The 21,973-nt window shown below is 53.3% G+C and overlaps 2 long non-coding RNA genes across 6 annotated transcripts; one reads left to right on the top strand and one right to left on the bottom strand.

Moving 5' to 3' along the window:
* The first annotated feature begins 928 nt into the window (after positions 1-928).
* LOC136287481 (uncharacterized) lies at positions 929-3,529 on the top strand. Of its 5 annotated transcripts, none has more exons than XR_010720166.1 (4): positions 929-1,186; positions 1,665-2,505; positions 2,702-3,102; positions 3,207-3,529. It is a non-coding gene; the product is annotated as an uncharacterized lncRNA (long non-coding RNA). The 5 variants fall into 5 exon arrangements; XR_010720165.1 differs by having other exon boundaries at positions 2,642-3,102; XR_010720163.1 differs by having other exon boundaries at positions 1,665-2,840; positions 2,980-3,102.
* Positions 3,530-16,301: 12,772 nt separating this feature from the next.
* LOC136287913 (uncharacterized) lies at positions 16,302-19,641 on the bottom strand. The gene is made up of 4 exons (XR_010720416.1): positions 19,515-19,641; positions 18,131-18,353; positions 17,904-17,969; positions 16,302-16,845 (listed from the first exon to the last, which is right to left on the bottom strand). It is a non-coding gene; the product is annotated as an uncharacterized lncRNA (long non-coding RNA).
* Between the last annotated feature and the right edge of the window lie 2,332 nt (positions 19,642-21,973).

Raw genomic sequence — 21,973 nt, 5'->3', positions numbered from 1 at the left:
AACGGAGTAATAAAGAAAAAAATCATAATTATTTCGAATTAAACAAAATAAAACATTAAAACTGAAAAAAATGCAGCTTTATTTTTGATATCTTAAGCGTTACTTTGTATCCAGAAACCACGGAAGCACTTCTCCCCTGGTAGCCCCAGCCGGTCTCCCCGCGCCGCACCAAGCCCCGCACCAGCCTCCGGCCGTCCGAGTCACGCAGGGCGCGGCGGAAAGAACCGGGCACGGCCGGCAGCGCTGCCCCAGGACACCGCCAGTCCCCACACGCTAGCACAGACAGACGCGGGAGTCGCGTGCGGGCTCACCGGCGCTCCCCTGACCGGAAGCCGCAAACATCCCGTCCTGGCGCAGCCGCGCTCCTCCGGCGGCGCTCCTCCGACCGCCCAGTCCCACCCGCCGCTCTCCGCGCCGCCGCCGAACTAGCGCCGAGACCCCTCAGGGCACGCTATTTATCCCCCAGGGCCGGGCCACCCCAGCCAATCACAACCTGAGGCAGCGGCGGCCGGGCCAGCCCAACCTATCACAGCGCAGTGTCGGCCCGCCAATCCCGGCCCGCCCGTTCCCGCCCCCCTCGGCTCCGCTACCCCCCGCTGTCCCCTCACGCCCCGCTCCCGCCATTCCGCCCGCTCCCCGCCGTCTCCCCGTTTCCCTGGGAGAACTCCCGGCCGGGACCTCAACGGGGAGCTCCCGCCGCCCTTCCCGGGTCCCGGCAGCACCTGCCGAGGCTGCGGCAGCGGAGGCACGGCTCCGCTCGTTCCCAAAGCCGGGGCGGCGGGAGGGACGCCTCAGGCGAACTGGGGACCGGGACCGGGCTGAGGGGCCGGGCCGCGACTGAGCGGGCTGATCTGGGCGGGACCGCGCCCGGATTGAAAGGGCGGCTGTGATTGGACGGGGCGGAGAAAGGCGGGCCGGGATTGGCGGGGCTTGGCAGCTGAGGCTGCAGCCAATGGGAGCGCGAGCGCTCAGGCGGGCGGAGCCAGGGGCGCTCGGGGGTCCGCGGTCGCCCGGGGTCCCGCTCCCGAGACCCCCGTCCCCTTCTCCGACCCTCCCTGTGCCCCGGTCCCGGCTGAAAGGCCCCTGCAGAGCCCCCACCGGAGCGCCCGTCGGCACTCGGGGCAGGGAGGGGCGTAGCCGGCAGCCCGGCCGGGAGCGGTTCCGAGTCGCCAAGGCGGACTCTGCGGTAGCAGCGCGGGCCAGGGAGCGGCGGCGACGTGGGGGGGAGGGGGGTCGGCGGCGGGGAGCGGGGGCGCGTGCAGAGCCCGCTGCCGGCTGTGGGCGCCTCTTTCCCCGCAGCGGTTCCGCTTCTGCGGGGACTTGGGCCGGCCCGACTGGGTGCTGGCCGAGATCAGCGCTGGGAGGATCAGCACCCTGGCCAAGATACTCAAGTGCCCGCCCCCCGCCTGCTGCGGGCCCGCTGCTCACCGCAGGGGGGGTCAAGCGCTTCAACACTACAATGGCATAATCAGCAACATTATTTAATCTCGTGTTCTTCATGCAAGCCTCAGCGTTAAGAACACTACCGGCCTCTTCTAGTAGTAATAATATGCGTATATTATGCATATGTTATTAGTATTAATATTTAGGTAAGAATTGTTAGTGTTAACACTGATAGTGAGTGTGTTAGCTGGTGTTTACCATGGTGCTCTGCTCTCCCACAGTATGACAAGATCCCGAAGCTGCCCTTAGATGCAAAGTTAGGTGAGCACTGCTGTCCTTACCACGATCCCCTGATGGAGCCATGCTCCAGGCATGGGCAGCAGTGTGTCTGGGGATGCCTTTCCAAGGTGACAGAGCTCACCCCCCCTCCCGTCTGCAGAGTCGGGGGATTTGAAGGCGACCATTGCTGTCCTCGGCTTCATCCTCTCCAGCGCGGCCAAGCACTGGGTAGATGGTGAGTCTCTGTCAGGTGACCTGCAGCAGCTGGGACTGCCCAAAGGTTCCTCAGGCGTGCTGGGATGTTGCTGACAGTTCCCAGCCTTGCCTTCACATCCAGATGGAGGGCAGGCTGGCTGCTGTGCTGTCCTCTGTCACCTCCCTTCTGTCCATCAGTCCCTGGGGCCTCCCCAGGTGCTTTGGTGGAGTTTGGCAGCTTCAGGTCTGGTGTGAGCAGAGGGGTTCTTCTCTTGTCTCCCCTCAAGAGCAGAGCATGCCAGCGCCTTGTGCCATTCCTTTGAGGAGAAGCAGAGCCCCTTCCAGGACTGGCTCAGTGCCTGCAGCCTGAGGTGTGAGCGGGGTGTTGGGTCTTAACAGGAGTGTGGGGGTCAGTGTAAATCACCATGCTGGAGTGAACCGGGGTGCTGACACCATCCCACTCCCCACCGTACTGACCCAGCTGGGCTCAGTGTGCTGGCACGTGGATTACACCCTCAGCTCCAGCGACTTGCAGGAGGTCAATGAGCCCGTGGTGCACCTGACCTTCAGTGTGCGGGACAGAGTGTGAGAAAATGACAGCTGTCCCTGCAATGCTCTCGGCCAACAAGTTCCAGGTGCTGCTGGCAGGTGAGGCGCCCGGAGGGGTGGCAGCAGGGAGGATTCTGCAGGGGAAGGTGCTGTGGGAGGCACGCTGGGAAGGGGGATGCTGGAAGGGATGCTGCAATACCAGCAGCTCCCCCACATCTCCGTCCTCTCTCTGCAGTTCTGAAACAGCCCTGCCATTCCCTCCATCTGCCCCAGACCGCTCACCATTCATTTGCAGGCTTGGTTTGATAACCAGGATGCCATGGCAGGAACAAACAGAACTTTGAGATTACAGAAGATGGGATTAAACCTGTTTATGGGAAGAGGAGAGATTCAATCAACCCCCTACGAAAAAGATGCTGTAAAATGCATGAGCTGTTTGTATGATCTTTTAACCTAATTATTGTAGTAGAAACTATTAACCTTCCTGAAATGGTATACAAGCTTTTGGAAAACCTCAGTGAAATCAAATTCTGATCACTGAATCAGTCTTCCTGTGTCTCCTTCAATCGCCAGTAGCTGAAGGGCCAAGGAAGGGACGTGCTCGTGGGAGGAGGAAAGTGACTGCTGCTCCAGCCTTGCCTGAGGTGCCTCCAAGTGTCAGAAGAAGCTGCTGGACATCTGCTCGCAGGGCCAAAGGTGAGACTGGCAGTCCCTGTGGGGGCTGTGGGGAGCTCTCCCACAGCCCATGGGGCAGAGCCAGATATGCCCTCTGACTCCTCATTTCCCTCTTCCTTCTCCAGGTGCAGCCCCTGCCATGTGAGTGTCACCTGCTGCCACCTCCTGAGGGACATTTAAGGGGCCAAGAGGAGCTCAGGCAGGGCCTGGCCACAGACGGAGCTGCCCTGTACCTGTCCTCACGCTTCTTTGCTACTGTTGCACCCTGCCAGTGTGGGAGGGAGAAGCTGAGCCTGGTGGTGGGGCTTTTTATGGCCGGCCACAGGCATTTCAGGGGAAAAGGGTGAAAACCACATGCTGTGCTGGACTCTGACTCTTTCCTCTCCCTCTTCCCTTTCCGGCTGCGGATCCACTGCTTTTAGTTGACTAATAAAGTATTTTGTGTAGAAATCACCGTGCGTGCCTTTTCATGGGAAGGATAAATCCCTGTGCCCAGTCTCTTCCCCACAGGGGCTGAAGCAGACTTCCCCTCCACCTCATCCCCAAAAAATAAAGGTAAGCTCAGCCTCCCCAGTCCCAGGAGTGAGATACTGCTCAGAGGCAGACACTAAAAGAGCAACTACAACAAAGCCCCTGGGAGGAGGAAGGTCAGTGCAGTTACCTGGAAACAAGTTAAAAAAACAGGCTCCAGCTTGTTTTTACATAATCCTCTTGATTTTTTTGTGTTTCCTCTTCTGCAAGGGTGGTGCAAGGGACAGGCAGAGGGAGAAGGAAGGGAGTAGAGTGTGTTTCTACACTCACTGCTAGGCAAGATGAAGGCTGCAACACAGGAGTCACTGTGGAAGCTGCTGCTCCCCACACCTCTATGGCTGGAGCAAAACTTGTGCACACCAGCCTTTCTGCACCTTTGTCCACACTTAAAGAACTCAGAACTCGCTCAAGACCACCTACCCTGGCTGGGCAGTGGGCAGCTGTCCTCCTTCCCTGAGGAGCAGGGTTGTTCAAGCGCGTCTCTGCAACACTTGGGTGCAGGACATGGGGACACTGCTGTTCCCTGGAACTGCTGCCTTGCACAACGCTCGGGATGGGGAACAGCTCAGTCTGTGATTTGAGCTCACAGTGTTGGCCTGGGTGGTTGCAGGAGGACCAGGAGGTCAGAGAGCACACAAAGGCTGCAAAGGAAAGCCTCAGGCCCTGTGGCTCCAGCAGCAGGTGGCCCCACACAGCCAGATGCTCCAGGAGGTCACAGCTGGGGGACAAAGCACAGGGCTGAAGGGACTGATCTCCATCGCCACATGCCCCAGCCCTTCTGCAGGGACTCACAGCATCGCCTCCGTAACGGGGAGGGAGGCCTGGAGCCGGGCGGTGACTGTGCTGCCATGGGCCTCGTACAGCCAAACCACCAGAGCCTCAGCCCTGTCCTCGGCCTTTGGGGCAGCTCAGACAGACGAGACAGGCATCATCTCTCCAACACCAGTTGCTGTGCTCAGCTGAGCCTGGCCACCACTCGGTGTGGGTGAAAGAGCAAGCCCTGCCCAACAACAGCACCTCAGCCCCCTGCCCTCCCCTCCTGCACCCCAGCACCTGCCTGACAGTCTCCAGCACGATGGCGGGTGAGCTGACAGAAAAGGCACTCCAGGATGGGCACTGGGCACAGCTGGCTGGACCACATGGAGGGGGCAATTCAAACTGTGGGCTTGCTGAATCACACCAGCCTCCTGAACGGAACCTGCAGCACAAGAACCTCCCTCCAGTCAGCCTCTGTACACTGATGGGCAGCACGACGGAGAGGGATTAAAAAAGAACAGGGACAGCAAACAGGACACAAGGATCCCATGGGAAACAGTGGCACGGGGAGCACCACAAAGCCACAGAGAATAAGCATGAACACGAGGCGTGGAGAAAGATGGAGAAAAAGAGAGAGTGCCAAACACATGGCAAGGACAGAGGGATACAGAGACAAAGAGGGAAACAAGGACCCAGAGAGGAAATGACCACAGCACACCAGTGGGGAAAGACAGGCAAGATGCTTCTCACTCCAGCCACTACACAAGTGCAGCTTCCCTGGAATTTCATGCTCAGCATCTCTTCCAAGCTCAACAGGTGAACAAACAGGTACTGCCAACACCTCCTTTCTTTGGACAAACCCATTGGGAGAACCTGGAATCCAAGGATGGATCTTAACATGGCAGTCCCACTTGCTACTCTCCACCTTTTCTCCAGCTTAGTCCTGGGCTGGAAAACAAAAAACAACAAACACTTAAAAACCAATCTAGAGGTGTCTTGAGGATGCCCAGGCCTGGGAGAAAGAGAGGTCCCACTACGACCCTCTTGGCCTTTTCCCACTCTGAGGACCTGTGGAAATGCCCATACAGTTCCTAGGTGGACAGCCTGGGATGTTTTCTGCACACCAAATGCCACAGCCCTAAGCACCAGAAACCGGAAGATGGTCGGGATTGCAATTCACAGCCTCAGTGAAACCTGTGTGGGACAGCCAAATCATCAGTGTGCAGAGGAATTAAAAGTCACCATTTTTAAAAGTTAAAATATCCATGGAAGTTACTGGCTACTTAAAACAGTGTGCTTCATACAGCCTCCCATGCTTATGGATTTATCAAAAGAAGCAGCTTCAGGTTCCTTCCTTTTGGAGCCCAATTCCAAACAGGAAACTTCTCACATCTGCTCCTGAGAGAGACAAATGGAACTTCAGGAGCTCAGGAAAGCGACTCCCTCCCCTGAGTCACGTCTCACCTGTCCGAGCACCCACAGAGCTTTTATACTACCTCTCTCTCAGCTTTCCACGTTCATTTAAATGTAAGAAGCCTGCAAGCTCTGCCCCAGCCGCATCGTCCCTGCGCCCCAGCACTGCCCCACCCGCTCAGGTGCTGCTCCCTTCTGCTGCGCTGCCCCTCGCCACGGGGCCGAGGTGGGAGAAACCGCAGGTTTTGCTTCCCAGGAAAGGCTCCGCCGGGCGGCCCCAGCCGGCCCCGCTGCTCCTCCCCGGCTCCGTGCCCGCGTCGGGACCGCCTTCGCCCCACGCAGCCCCGGCCGCCCGCTCCCGGCCCGGCTCCGCTCGGGGCCGCCCCCCGCGGCTGCCACCGCCGTCCTCGGGGCTTCTCCCGGGACCGGCCGTTCTCCGCTCCGCTTCAACCGCGCTGCGGCAGCTCCCGCCCTCCTCCATTGTCAGCACAGCCCTCACGGCCGCCACTGCCGCAGCCGGGGCCCGCGCCCGGCGCTCCCGAGCCGCTGCCGGCGGCCCCGCGGGGTGTTACCGGTCAGTCTCCCTTTCTTTACCTGAGTCCCAGCCAGGTTTTCCGGGCAGCTTTCAAGAAATGTGGCTGTAACTGCAGATCAAAAATGAAGTAATTGTGATAGCATAACTGGGGTGAGGAATGACTTTCTGGGTGTGAACAGAAAGCAGCCGCTGCTGCTGGTCGGGCCGGCCGCCGCCCGGCTCCAGCAGCGACAGCGAGTGCTCCCGCTCCGGGCACAGCGGCCCCCGACATCGCCTTCGAACCGCCGGCCGAGGAAGCGACAGGGAGGGCGGGCACCGGTCCGGGATCACCCCGAACTGCCCTCGGCTGAGTCCGACTGCTGGCCGAAAGTCGGCGCTTTTCGTCAAGCCTCGGCTACTTTCGGCTGCACTCGGTTACAATAGGTTGCGAGCAGCGTGCCAGGACTTCCGCTCTTCCTCGCCGCCATACTGGTTGAGGCTGAAGCCACTTCCGGTCGAACCGTCATCTTCAGTGCGGGCACTCGCTGGGGTGCCCCCCCGCTGCTGGCACAGGCGCCTGGCTCAATGGACCGCCGGCAGCGGCGCGGTTGAGCCCCCATCCCGTGTCCGCACACCCGCAAACGCCGCGGAAAATCGCGCCCGGACGGCTCTGTGGTCCGGGTGGCGCGCGCAGGCAGCCGGCTGCCACGCGCCCGGGCTCCTTGCCTTTTTCCCTCCCTTTCGGCCCCGAGCTGCGGGCGGGCGGCAGCGCCGCCCCCGAGCTCACAGTGCGGGGCTGCCACGCGCGTCGGGGACGGGCGGGGGGGACAGCTGCACTACCGCTCTTTGCCCACAGGGTGGCAGCATTGCCGCACAGATCAGGCGGGACGGGCACGGGGGACAGCTGCACTACCGCTCTTTGCCCACAGGGTGGCAGCATTGCCGCACAGATCAGGCGGGACGGGCACGGGGGACAGCTGCACTACCGCTCTCTGCCCACAGGGTGGCAGCACTGCCGCGCGGCGGCGCGGAGCGGAGGCATAAACGAACGTGCCCAGGAATGCCCTGGCGAACAGCCTCCGGAATAAACGGCCCAAAAGACCCCCGAGCACACCTGCGAGAGCCCTGCCAGCAACCAGACCGAAACAAAAAAGCCTTTCGTTCAGGCTCTATTTCAATATTTTATATCTTTGTGATTCTGATATTTACATTCATCATTACAATTCATCTTTTATATTATGGACATTATACATCATGTATTATGTTTATTATACTATTATATTTATTATAGATATTAAATATAGAAAGTTATATATAAAATAATTTATTATTTATTATGTAATGTTATAAATAATAATACATTTCATTTAAATATGATTATGTACATTATAGATGTTTATATTATGTATATTATATATATTTATAAAACGTGTAGTATGTAATAATATATTGTGTATTTTTTATTGATATTATTTTTCATATCCTATACTTTTTGTTATTTTTCTTTTTCATTATTTTTTAAATTCGTTTGTTTATATTTTAAACGATATTTTACACTAGATGAATTCATTAACCTAACACATCAGAAACACAATTAATTTGAATTAAATGAGCCTGGTTTTCTAAGGGGTAAAGTTTTAATCTTTATTTAAATAATATGGGCATATTTTCTCTTTCTGTATGGGGTTTTTTTGGTGGGTTGCGGGGGAGTTTATTTTGGGGGTTTTCTTTTTTTGTTCGCTTTGTTTTGGATTTCTTTGCTAATAAACAAGCAGGGTCGGAGAGTTCAAAATAAAACGTCTACTTTGTTTTTATTGCTCCCTCTGAAATACGCCTCGACAGCCTGGACAGCAGGCTGCTGCTGGTAACACTGTGCACGGGTAGGAGGAGACCTGGTCGGGGCTGGGAAGGAAAAAACGGCACCACGGTGGTCACAGCTTTCTCCCTTCAGGAGTTTTATGGAGCAGAAAATACAGAGCTTTTGCCAACTGCGCTCTCTATGACATCCCGACGTCCAGCGGGCACCGAGGTCATTTCTCATCTTTCTTGCCAACAGCCAAACCCCCAGGCGCCCGGGGGAAGAAAGAGTATGGGGGGAAAAAAAAAGGAACAAAGAAAACATGAAAAAATAAACCAAAACTATAGAAAATAATAAATAAAATTAAAATACCAAAAGAAAAAAATTTGAAAGTCACAAAAAAGTGGAAAAAAATTATATAAGAAATTAAATTAAAAAACTAAAAGTAGTTTTAACAAGTAAATAAATAACTAAAGAAAAAAAATAAAAATTAAAAAAGGAAGAAAAAGTCTTTGAAAAACCACAAAACACAACAAGAAAAACCACAACAAAAGAGCATAAAAATACAAAAAAAAACAACAACGACAACAAAAAAAAAATACAAAATTAAATAAATGCAGCTCTCACCTCCTGCCACTGCCTAAAAAAGCGCCATGGCTTTCCTCAATTATGCAGCAATAAGGGAAACAAACCCAGTGCCCCCCAGAACAGAAGGTTTTCTAGACAATTCCCACTTTTGCTTGGAAACAAATTCTATTTTAGTGGGAAGCTCATTTTGGACAAACACCCAAATGTGCCAAGGTAGGAAAGAACCAGCCCCTTGTGTCCAAGGAACAGCAGCTAGGCCTGGATTCAGGTTTGAATGGCATTTATGTAATTAAAAATGCAGTAAATTGAACTTTACAAAGAGATGAATCGTGGCAAATAAATACTTCAAAGTTTTCTTGGGAAATCACAGAATTTTGTGGAGATGGTGCTGGACAATTCCTGATTTACCAACATTAATTGGGTAAATTTCCTTGGAAATGTGCTCTACAAGGTACAAAAATTCCAATTAGGATGGAAAATTGGAAAAAAAAAATATTCCCTTACTAAAATCAGAGAGAAAAACATCAAATAAAAGGAAGGAATAACATCTAAATCCCAGCTTGCCTGGAAAACAAGCTCAGGAATTTCTAACATTGAAAACTTTTGCAAGAGTCATGAAGTTGGTGAAAGTTCATGGAATGATGATTTAAAATCTGCTTCCTCTGCTCTAATTTTAAAGGGAAGTGGGAATTCAACAGGTCCAGTTACTCCTATCCAAGAATGATCTGTGTTTTGTGGGAGTACCAATGCAAAGAAACTCCAATCTTACTTGGATTTGACATCTGAAACTCTCAGCAGAGTTGGCAAGTTTCAGTGGAACAAAAGAGCCACAATTCCTGCAATAACCAAAATTCACCTTGGCAAAAACAGGAGGAGGAGGAGGAGGAGGAGGAGACCAGGAACACACTCCGGCTGACAGCAAGGATTTCTTGGAAAAGGCAGGAAATCAAACTGACAGTCTCTGTCCAGTTATGGCCAGGCAATTATCCAGGAGTCAGAGAGAAAAGTGGGAACCTTGGACTGGGATAAGGCCTTCCAGTGGCTTCACTTCCTACTGGCTCTCTCCTTTTTTCGGCCAGCTACCTGGAAGAGGAAAAAAAACAGGAATAAAGTTACAAACAGGATGTCCTTGGTCCAGGCAGACTGAAATGCAGCTCCCAGCGAGGGAGGCCAGGCTGTGCCTCGGGGAGCTCCGGGAATCTGGGATTGCCCGTGGGATTCAAGGGCTGGAAAAGCACACCCACCTGCCAGGTTCAGTGCTGGGACAGAGCAAGGCCGGGGCTCGGGGGCAGCAGTTAGAGCTGGGACTGCAGGAGAACACCCCAAACCCGGGTTAAACATCCGGCACGACACGCAGCACGCTCCGGGAGAAACTCGGGCGGGAGAAGCCCCGGGATGCTCCACGTTCCTTGCCCTTGGCAGCTGTGCCAGGGCCTCCCTCAGAATGCTGACCTCACCGTGCAGCTCCTACAAAACAGGAGAACTTATGGGAATCACCCAGCAATCCATGGACTTCCAGTTATTAAGAACCACAGCTGCAGCGAAAGGTGTACAAACGCTACTGCAAACCAGCAGGGCTGAGGAGACGCAGGGATTTATTCCCGAGGGGACACAAGGATCCCTCAGCCAGCCAGGATTTCTGGGCAGAATTCCTGCAATAACCAAAATTCACCTTGGCAAACAGAGGAGGCGGAGGAGGAGCAGGAGAAGGAGGAGGAGGAGGAGGAGGACACCAGGAACACACTCCGGCTGACAGTAAGGATTTCTTGGAAAAGGCAGGAAATCAAAGGAACAGTCTGTGTCCAGTTATGGCCAGGTAATTACCCAGGAGTCAGAGAGAGAAGTGGGAACCTTGGACTGGGATAAGGCCTTCCAGTGGCTTCACTTCCTACTGGCTCTCTCCTCTTTTTGCCAACTCCCTGCAAGAGGAAAAACAACAGGAGTCAAGTTCAAACACAGACAGGATGTGCTGGCTTCAGGCAGACTGCAGTGCACCTCGCAGAAATCACTGAAAGGCATGAAAGGAACCAAGGGAAATTAAAGAAGAGCTGCCACCTCCAAGGGCTCTCCAAGGCAGGCTCAGAACCCTTACCAACGATTGGCTTTAATACAGCAACTCACACAAAGTCACCAACACCACACGGACACAGCACCGTTCTTTTGGAGTGGAGTTCTAGAGAAATGTGGAAGAACGGAAAAGCCTTCCTAAACCCGGAAACTCCTTGAAGAGATAGACAGGGCACAGCTGCTGACAGAGCCTTGGGATTCAGGGGGGAAAACCCCAAGTTTTCAGTCTTTAGCATCTTCCACTCTGCCATCGTTGACAGCAAACACGGCTTCAGCCTCAGGGAGACGCGGAGAACTCAGAGATTTTGCAGATCCTGCTCTCACCTCTCGCCCCATATTTTTCCTTTCTTCCAAAACGATGACAACAAGAAAAGTCAACTATTGCAGTTTTGCTTGCTTGATGTGTTTTTTGGTTTTACTTACACGTGACTTTCAGATCCCCATCCACACTCAGAATCATTCAAACCTTTGAGCACAGAGCCTCCAGGCACCGCTTATTTCTTCTGAGATTTGATTCAAGAAGACCATTTTTCAGAACCTGACATGAGATTGGCAACTAAGTTTCATTTTAAAGCTCTTCCCCTTTTTAAACTGTGTTTCCTCAAAGCTTCCCAATTGTGCTAAGCTTAGAATTCACCCCAAGGAAGACCTGAAAAATGCCTTGCCATTTCCTTTCCTCCTCCCTCAAGCTCCATCAGGCTGGCAGAAGGCATTAGTACTGTTTCCAGAGCAGTTGGCCTCACTTGTACTGTTGGTCTGTAACGGCTGCAACAAAATACGCCCTCCTGGAAGCAGTTCAGCACTTACTGATCACTTCTTTGTTTTGGCACTTCCCAGCCAGGGCCTGCGGGGCCTCCTGCAGATGCAGGTCTTCGCTGACAAGGCTCCACTTGTGCAGCAGCAGCAGCTCTCTGAAATTTTAGAAAACATTAGAAAAATACAGGCAAAAGCTCACCTCTGTCCTCCACTAAGGACATCCCCAGGACATCATCCCAGTTTTTCCCAGCTAGGAGCTGCAAGGAATTCAGGCAGGGGAAATGACATCAGGGAACAGCTTTGTAAATTCAAAGGCAGAAAGAGAAGATCCACCAGCAAAGGGCAGAAAAGGGGAAAGGTTTCTGAAAACATTTCTGCAGTCTAATTAATAACTATTTCCGCTTCCCCAGCGAGAAGAACACAGACTCACAGCCATTCAGGCCTGACAGTCCCCTGCAGCCAGAGCTCAGCACACATCCACAGAAGCAAGTCCAGCATCTGAAAGAAAAAAAAAAACCAAAACAATCAAACCAGAAGGAAAAGGTGATTTCTTTGGCTTCAAAGTTATTTCAAGTTCTTAAAGCCCAACACAGCCGATAGGAGAAACAGAGCCAGGGCTCCTGGCAGACAGAGGGTGTTTTCCCCCCGAGGGGACTGCAGAGGAATTGTCTGGGACTTGGACTGTCCCTCGGGGTGACACCAGTTGCTGTGACTTCTATCATTCCATATGTTTGACTCCCAAAACTTCCCAGCCCAGGGGCTTGAGCTGACAGGGCAGCACAAAGATTGTTCTCTGCGTGGTGCCCAGATTTGGGGTTCACTGTCACCTTTGCTAGTTTAGATGAATTATACCCACGGCCCCGAATTCCCTGCTCAGTTCCCGCTGCAATAACCTCACAGTGCCTCACGGAGCACGGATATTCCCACGCAGAGCTGCTGCTTGAATGCCAGACGTGTCAGGAACCAGCAGAGCTTCCAAGGAAGCTCAGCAGGATGGGGACAGGATAGGTTTCTATTCCATAGATTGGGTTAATTATAACCCTCATCCCCTGGGGGTCACCTGTCAGATTTCCCTGGAATTCAGCCACCCCCTGAGCTCGGGCTCCAGGTGATGTTTCAGAGCAGGAGAAGGCACTGGCCGGCCTGTGCTGAGGCAGCCCCTGTGCCCTCGGGAGGACACAGCTCCCTGCAGGAGCTCAGCTCCTTTCCGAGCCCCAGCAGTGGCCTCTGCAAGTGCCTTTCCCTCAGGAAAGGGACGCCCAGCCCTGCCTTCAGCACACCTCCAGTGGGACCCACCTGCAAAAGCTTTCCATCGCTTCTGCACTCCGGCCGGCTCCCTGGAAAAGTCCAGACTTCATCCAAACGAAACTCCATCCCACTCAAACCTTTGATTTTGAGGCATCTCCGAGGGCCGTTGCTCTGGATTTAATTTCTGTGAGGGAGGAGCGCCTTGGCTTTAATGCTGCCGACGGGTGATGTCCTCAGGCTGAAAGGGAGGGGATTTGGGGTGGCCAGGACATCCCTGGCAACTGTGTGGGAGCTCCGGGAGGTGGGAATTGCTGTCTGAGCCCCTCTGCAGACAGCCCGAGCCGCCGTTCCCAGGCAATGCCAGCTGTTCCCCGGGGAGCTCTTGGGCTGTGGGTGCCTCTGTCCGGGCTGCAGCATCTCCCCGTGCCCGGCGGGAGCAGCCCCTGGCCGAGGAGCCGCGGCAGCCCCGGGGCCGTGTCCGTGCCAGCCCCGAGCCCGGCCCCGGGCCCTGCGTTTGGCCGCCGCTGCCACGGGCGGGGCCCCGCAGGCACAGCTCCTCCCTGCACATCATCCCAGGGCTGCTGGCCCCGCTGGGGCTGCCGGCCTCCTTCCTCCCTGCGCCTCCGGGCACCCGGGACACCTGCAGGAAACCCCGAGGGACACTGCAGGCGGCACGGGGGGGCACCGAGGCCTCCGGCCAGAAAAGCAGCCCCGGCCTCAGCAGCTGCCATCATTTTGGCCCGGCAACACTCACCTGCAGGAAACGCCCCTGTGCGGGTGGGACCGGCCCTGCCTCTCTGCAGAGCTTTGGCCGTGGAAGAAGGGAAGCCTCAGGACTTGTCCTGCTCCTTTCCGCCCGGAAAGAGACTTTGTGTGAGTACTTTTACGGCAGCTGTTGGGTAAATCCTGGAAAGGACAGGAAATCAGCGTCACTGGAAGAGCTTTGTGCTGTCGTGAGCTGCCAGCCACTTCTGCCCTCGAGCCATTCCAGGGGCTGGTGTGTGAAGCAGCTTTGGCAGAGAAGGCGGCACTGCACTTACTTTAGTGGGGCCAAGCGTTGCCATCCTATGGAGGTCCATCCCCATAATGCAGAGATTGGTTCAGCTGCTTGGAGCAGAGTCCGGGTAATGCCAAGGTGCTGAGTTCGATTCTCAAACGGTCCGTCCGCTTGAGAGTCAGATTTTAGGATCCCTCTCAGCCTCAGTATATCCTGTGACCTGGAAATAAGAGGAAAATTCTCGGCTGAGTTTTAATAAAACAGCTTTTGCCATTGCAGGGTGTGAGCTGCACTCGGCGATTTTCGGCCGCGACGAGCCCCACGAGCCTTCCGCCCTTCCTTGCCGCCATCTTAATTGCGTCTGAGGCCACTTCCGGTCCCGCCGGCATGTTTTTTGCGGCACCGCTAAGGACCCCGGTAGGTGTTTACACAGACGCCTGACTAAATCCACGAATCCGAACCCGGAGGCGGCGCGGATGAGCACACGGTCGGTGTCCCTACACCTGGAAACGCCGCGGAAAATTGCGCCCGGGCGGCGCCGTAGTCGGGGTTTTTGTGCAGGCGTCTGGCAAAACGCCAAAAGGGTCCTTATTTTTTTCCGCCCTTTTGGCCGCCCTTTTAGGAAGGTCGGGCGCCTCGCGCCTGGGCGCCATTTTGTGAGGGGCGTCGCGTGACTTCCGCTTTTGCTTGCCGCCATCTTTGTTGCGGCTGAGGCCACTTCCGTCCCGGCCGCCATGTTCTTTGCGGCTCGGCATAGGCCTCCGCCAGGTGTTTACACGGACGCCTGACTAAATCCACGAATCCGAACGCAAGCGCGGCGCGGCTGAGCACACGGCCCGTGTCGGCACACCTGGAGACGCCGCGGAAAATTGCGCCCGGGCGGCGCCGTAGTCGGGGCTTTGTGCAGGCATCTGGCTAAACGCCTATAGGGTCCTTATTTTTCCCGCCCTTTTGGCCGCCCTTTTTGGAAGGTCGGGCGCCTCGCGTCTCGCCGCCATCTTGGTAGTGGAACCCACTAAAATGCCCCCTCGGCTGCTCGGACAAGCGCCTGACTCAATGGACTGCCGCCCGCGGCGCCGCTGCGCCCCCATCCCGTGTCCGCACACCCGCAGACGCCGCGGAAAATCGCGCCCGGACGGCTCCGGGGTCCGGTTGGCGCGCGCAGGCAGCCGGCTGCCACGCGCCCGGGCTCCTTGCCTTTTTCCCTCCCTTTCGGCCCCGAGCTGCGGGCGGGCGGGCGGCAGCGCCGCCCCCGAGCTCACAATGCGGGGCTGCCACGCGCGTCGGGGACGGGCACGGGGGACAGCTGCACTACCGCTCTTTGCCCACAGGGTGGCAGCATTGCCTCACAGATCATGAGGGACGGGCACGGGGGACAGCTGCACTACCGCTCTCTGCCCACAGGGTGGCAGCACTGCCTCACAGATCATGAGGGACGGGCACGGGGGACAGCTGCAGTACCGCTGTTTGCCCACACGGTGGCAGCATTGCCGCACAGATCATGAGGGACGGGCACGGGGGACAGCTGCACTACCGCTCTCTGCCCACAGGGTGGCAGCACTGCCTCACAGATCATGAGGGACGGGCACGGGGGACAGCTGCACTACCGCTCTCTGCCCACAGGGTGGCAGCACTGCCTCACAGATCATGAGGGACGGGCACGGGGGACAGCTGCACTACCGCTGTTTGCCCACAGGGTGGCAGCATTGCCGCACAGATCATGAGGGACGGGCACGGGGGACAGCTGCACTACCGCTCTCTGCCCACAGGGTGGCAGCACTGCCTCACAGATCATGAGGGACGGGCACGGGGGACAGCTGCACTACCGCTCTCTGCCCACAGGGTGGCAGCACTGCCTCACAGATCATGAGGGACGGGCACGGGGGACAGCTGCACTACCGCTCTTTGCCCACGCGGTGGCAGCATTGCCGCACAGATCAGGCGGGACGGGCGGGAGGGACAGCTGCACTACCGCTCTTTGCCCACAGGGTGGCAGCATTGCCTCACAGATCATGAGGGACGGGCACGGGGGACAGCTGCACTACCGCTCTCTGCCCACAGGGTGGCAGCACTGCCGCGCGGCGGCGCGGAGCGGAGCCATAAACGAACGTGCCCAGGAATGCCCTGGCGAACAGCCTCCGGAATAAATGGCCCAAAAGACCCCCGAGCACACCTGCGAGAGCCCTGCCAGCAACCAGACCGAAACAAAACAGCCTTTCGTTCAGGCTCTATTTCAATATTTTTTATCTTTGTGATTCTGATATTCACATTCATCATTACAATTCATCTTTTATATTATGTACATTATACATCATGTATTATGTTTATTATACCATTATATTTATTATATATATTAAATATAGAAAGTTATATATAAATAATTTATTATTTATTATGCAATGTTATAAATAATAATACATTTCATTTAAATATGATTATGTACATTATAGATGTTTATATTATGTATATTATATATATTTATAAAACGTGTAGTATGTAATAATATATTGTGTATTTATTATTCATATTATTTTTCATATCCTATACTTTTTGTTATTTTTCTTTTTCATTATTTTTTTAATTCGTTTGTTTATATTTTAAACGATATTTTACACTAGATGAATTCATTAACCTAACACATCAGAAACACAATTAATTTGAATTAAATGAGCCTGGTTTTCTAAGGGGTAAAGTTTTAATCTTTATTTAAATAACATGGGCATATTTTCTCTATCTGTATGGGGTTTTTTTGGTAGGCGGGGGATTTTATTTTGTGGGTTTTCTTTTTTTGTTTGCTTTGTTTTGGAGTTCTTTGCTAATAAACAAGCAGGGTCGGAGAGTTCAAAATAAAACGTCTACTTTGTTTTTATTGCTCCCTCTGAAATACGCCTCGACAGCCTGGACAGCAGGCTGCTGCTGGTAACACTGTGCACGGGTAGGAGGAGACCTGGTCGGGGCTGGGAAGGAAAAAAGGGCACCACGGTGGTCACAGCTTTCTCCCTTCAGGAGTTTTATGGAGCAGAAAATACAGAGCTTTTGCCAACTGCGCTCTCTATGACATCCCGACGTCCAGCGGGCACCGAGGTCATTTCTCATCTTTCTTGCCAACAGCCAAACCCCCAGGCGCCCGGGGGAAGAAAGAGTATGGGGAAAAAAAAAAGGAACAAAGAAAACATGAAAAAATAAACCAAAACTATAGAAAATAATAAATAAAATTAAAATACCAAAAGAAAAAAATTTGAAAGTAACAAAAAAGTGGAAAAAATTTAAAAAATTAAAATAAAAAACGAAAAGTAGTTTTAACAAGTAAATAAATAACTAAAGAAAAAAAATAAAAATTAAAAAACTGAAGAAAAAGTCTTTGAAAAACCACAAAACACAACATGAAAAACCACAACAAAAGAGCACAAAAATACAAAAATAACAAAAAATAAAATACAAAATTAAATAAACGCAGCTCTCACCTCCTGCCACTGCCTAAAAAAGCGCCATGGCTTTCCTCAATTATGCAGCAATAAGGGAAACAAACCCAGTGCCCCCCAGAACAGAAGGTTTTCTAGACAATTCCCACTTTTGCTTGGAAACAAATTCTATTTTAGTGGGAAGCTCATTTTGGACAAACATCCAAATGTGCCAAGGTAGGAAAGAACCAGCCCCTTGTGTCCAAGGAACAGCAGCTAGGCCTGGATTCAGGTTTTAATGGCATTTATGTAATTAAAAATGCAGTAAATTGAACTTTACAAAGAGATGAATCGTGGCAAATAAATACTTCAAAGTCTTTTTGGGAATTCACAGAATTTTGTGGAGATGGTGCTGGACAATTCCTGATTTACCAACATTAATTGGGTAAATTTCCTTGGAAATGTGCTCTACAAAGTACAAAAATTCCAATTAGGATGGAAAATTGGAATAAATAAATATTCCCTTACTAAAATCAGAGAGAAAATCAGAGTTATTCCTTCAATTAAAAGGAAGGAATAACATCCAAATCCAAGCCTGCCTGGAAAACAAGCTCAGGAATTTCTAACATTGAAAACTTTTGCAAGAGTCATGAAGTTGGTGAAAGTTCATGGAATGATGGTTTAAAATCTGCTTCCTCTGCTCTGATTTGAAGGGAAGTGGGAATTCAACAGGTCCAGTTACTCCCATCCAACCTTGGACTGGGATAAGGCCTTCCAGTGGCTTCACTTCCTACTGGCTCTCTCCTTTTCGCCAACTACCTGCAAGAGGAAAAGCAACAGGAATAAAGTCTCAAACAGGATGGCCTTGGTCCAGGCAGACTGAGGTGCAGCTCCCAGGGAGGGAGGCCAGGCTGTGCCTCGGGGAGCTCCGGGAATCTGGGATTGCCCGTGGGATTCAAGGGCTGGAAAAGCACACCCACCTGCCAGGTTCAGTGCTGGGACAGAGCAAGGCCGGGGCTCGGGGGCAGCAGTTAGAGCTGGGACTGCAGGAGAACACCCCAAACCCGGGTTAAACATCCGGCACGACACGCAGCACGCTCCGGGAGAAACTCGGGCGGGAGAAGCCCCGGGATGCTCCACGTTCCTTGCCCTTGGCAGCTGTGCCAGGGCCTCCCTCAGAATGCTGACCTCACCGTGCAGCTCCTACAAAACAGGAGAACTTATGGGAATCGCCCAGAATCCCTGGACTTCCAGTTATTAAGAACCACAGCTGCAGCGAAAGGTGTACAAACGCTACTGCAAACCAGCAGGGCTGAGGAGACGCAGGGATTTATTCCCGAGGGGACACAAGGATCCCTCAGCCAGCCAGGATTTCTCCCAGGCTCTTCCCACTGCTCTCTAAGGACACAAACAGCAGTTTTTCCCTCGAGTTCCCCTTTCCATCAATGCCAAGACTCGTGTTCTCCTCCAACCCCAGGTTCAGGAAGGAAAGTAGGAATATTATCACTGCACAGACTGTCCAGGAGGGTGTGACTGAGGCAGCAGCACCAGCTCCCACTCCACTGCTGCTCTGGATTCCTGAGCAGCTCCTTTCCATCCTGCCCTTCCCAGCACCATTCCCTGGGTGCCATGTCCACAGACACCTTCTCCATGCCGCTTAAAACCCACAGACACCAACAGAAAGGAGATCAAAAATCAATTCACATGCTGCTAGTCAGAGAGAATGGGAGAGGCCTAAAAATCTGCATTTATTTTAGAACACTAGAGCAATTTCTTCATGACCCTGACTATCAGTGATGGGCAGATAAACACCTTCTTTAACTTACTACCTGCAAAATCATCAAGTTTCAAGTTTAGTAAAGATAAAATTTTGCTCCAAAAATAAAAGAGGTGGGATGTTGGCGTTAGTGCTTTAACCTTCGGACATTAGTGGCTATTTGTAAAACAAATTCATTATTGAAGCAGCTAACTTGAAAATAAGGGGTTTTTACAATAAAGTTGACCAAAAAAGAGTCTCAAAATTAAGATATAGGCTGCACAAATATTTAAGAAAAAAAAAGTTGTCTTTCGTGCGTATAACCTGCCAGCCTCTCATGTTTTCAGTCCTTACCATTTATTTTTACCAAGGTGATGATTAAAACCTTGTCAAAAGCTCAAAAAAAAAAAAATCCAGGACAAGGCAGGTGTTTTCCCAAGTACCCTCAGTGTGGAGCTGTGTCAGCCACAAGTGTTTGCTCCCGCAGCCCAGCCCGGAGCAGGCTCCAGCTGCTGCCCAGGGGTTACCAAGGGACTCACCTGTTTGAAGCTGTAAACGCAGGTGGCCTGCACTGGAGTGCCAATAAATGTGAAATGTGTGACTCTCACCTTGAATAGCGATCGATCTTCTCAGGGGAGCCCCTCACCCAGGATGGGGGGCTCTGCCACAGATTTCATCCCTCTGCATCTGAAACAAAGTCAGGACAACAGTCAGAGTGCTGCAGGATACCTTGACAGCTCCACACATCTTGTGGCAATCTAGGAATACCCTCTACAGTCTAACCACACCCCACATCACAAATTTCAAGCCCCCGGCACTATTACCCTCGTACCCCTACACCCAGACTGAGCAGCAAGGCAGAGCAGCTCCCGGCCAAACACACACCAACACCCGTGACACAGCACAGGACAAACGAGGGGACGCAACAGGGACAGAAAACTCTGGGCAAGAAGAATGACCCTGAGGGTCCAGAGAACTCGGAATGAGATGACCGAGGTGAGATGGAAGGTGAGCTGGCCAGGCTCAGAGAACCCTGCAGGAACAAGATGCCATCGGGATGACTTATCCCAAGAGACGCAGAGATGGATGCCCGAGAATCCTACGGTCAGAATCCTCCACCTGTCTTTGCATTCTCACAAGACCTAACCCGCCGGAATGGATCAGGGCGGTGCACGGCTGTCAGTACAGCTCAGAACAAGACCTGAAAAGGCATCGGACTGGATGCTTGTGAAGAGAGATGGATTCTGATGAGTGTCCGAGCAGCTGAGACAAAGGCACCTGGCTGAGGAGCACAGAGATCAGAAATGCTAAGACTGATGCCAGAGGTTTTGATAGGCCCCTGAAAGGACTAAAGGAAAAGACAAGACACCCAAAAGACACAGAGTGCACAACAGACACAACACACCCTGGGACTGCTCTGCCCTGCACACCTCAGCACTGTGACCCAGAATGAGACTTTCCCTTCATGTAGCCTAAGGGGTCACATCTGGGACATCCCCATCTCCAAACCCGACTCAAAAAATCCCTCCCGCTGACCCCTGCCCTGGTACCCCGCTTTCATCCCCTCTGTGGCTCCAAGCCCTCCACTTATCTCTCAAATGTCTGGGGAGGTGAATCCACGCCGGGTGCCAAAGAAGGCTGCCTCTCCCTCAGAAAAATTCCTCCCGTCACTGGGCTGCTGTCTCCTAGTCAGCTACGATAAAGAAAACCAAATATCAAAGCATAATCTTAGCTGCACATCAGCCAAAACCCAGCAGCTCTGCTACTCACCGTCTCTTAAGCAGGACCGGGCCCTCGGGCCCCGTGCGTGCTTCAGCTGAGCTCGGAGGCCGACGCTCGCAGCGCCAAAGCCTTAGAGGCATTACTGGCACCGAGCCCACCCACCGTGGCCTCCATTAGGGCTGTGAGCATCCCCGGTTAGAGCAGGACAGGAACGCAGGGTGGACATCCCCGGTGAACCTCAACCCTGTGGACTCTGCCCCACCACGGTCACTTCCTGCCTGGCCCTAGCTTAGGGCTACTGCCTGCACCTCTCAGGACTTCTGGCCTTGTCTTGCATTAGGATTGCTGCCGGCACCTGCTCTCAGGGAAACGGTGTTGGCAGCAGCGCTGTGAGGGCCGGGATGCCTGTACTCTGACTTGTATCCTAGGCTGTACCCCTGATTTTCACTGTGTGTTCTCTAGTCCTTGAGTCCTTTACCTCAGCCTCTGTGTGTATCACTGTAACCTCCCCCCTTCTGAACCCTGCTTCTTCAGAGCCCTAGACCTTGCAGCCGGGGACGCTCTGCACCGTTAGGGTCCCAAGAGCTGTCCCGCACGCAGGACAGGTACATCCACAGTTGTTCCCTGCCTACCCTAAGAAACGTGGCCCTGAGACAGGGCAGAGGCTGACAGAGCCGAACTCTTTGCGGTGGCAAAAGGCACGAAGCCTTACCAACCGCCGCCTCGAGAGGGAATCAGGAGCACTTCCACCGGCTGCGGAGAGACAGGGAATCCCAGGGTGGGTGGGGCGGGAAACCCCCGTTATCCCCAGCCCTGTTGGATCCTGCTCCCCACTATCGCTTCCTGCCTGGCCCTAGCCTGACTGTGTCTGCACAGGTCAGAGCTTCTGGTGTGTTCCTGCACTAGGGCTGCTGCCTGCACCTGCTCTCAGGGGAAGTGTGCTGGTAGCAGTGCTGTGAGGGCCGCTACACCTGTACTCTGACTTGTATCCTAGCCTGTTCCCTTGAGTTTCACCGTGTGTCCTCTAGTCCTCGAGTCCTTTACCTCAGCCTCTGTGTGTGTGGCTACACCTCCCCCCTTCTAAACCCAACTTCTTTAGAGCCCTGCACCTCGCAGCCAGGCCTTCTGGCATTGTCCTGCATAAGGGCTCCTGCCTGTACCTGCACTCAGGGAAACAGGCATGTCTTTAGGGCTACTCCTTCAGGTCTGGTGTAGGGGTGGGGTCGGGCTGGTACACCTGTACTCTCAATTGGCACATCTTGGACATCCCTATCTCCACACCTGACTCAAAAACCCCTCCTGACAAGTCCTGACCCAGCACTCCACTTTCATCCCCTCTGTGGCT

Source organism: Chamaea fasciata, unplaced genomic scaffold (assembly GCF_029207755.1).
Source record: "Chamaea fasciata isolate MVZ Bird 193981 ecotype frontalis unplaced genomic scaffold, bChaFas1.0.hap1 SCAF_3, whole genome shotgun sequence".
NCBI lineage: Eukaryota > Metazoa > Chordata > Aves > Passeriformes > Sylviidae > Chamaea > Chamaea fasciata.
The sequence above is the reverse complement of the archived record's forward strand: the minus strand, read 5'-3'. Positions and strand labels throughout refer to the sequence as shown.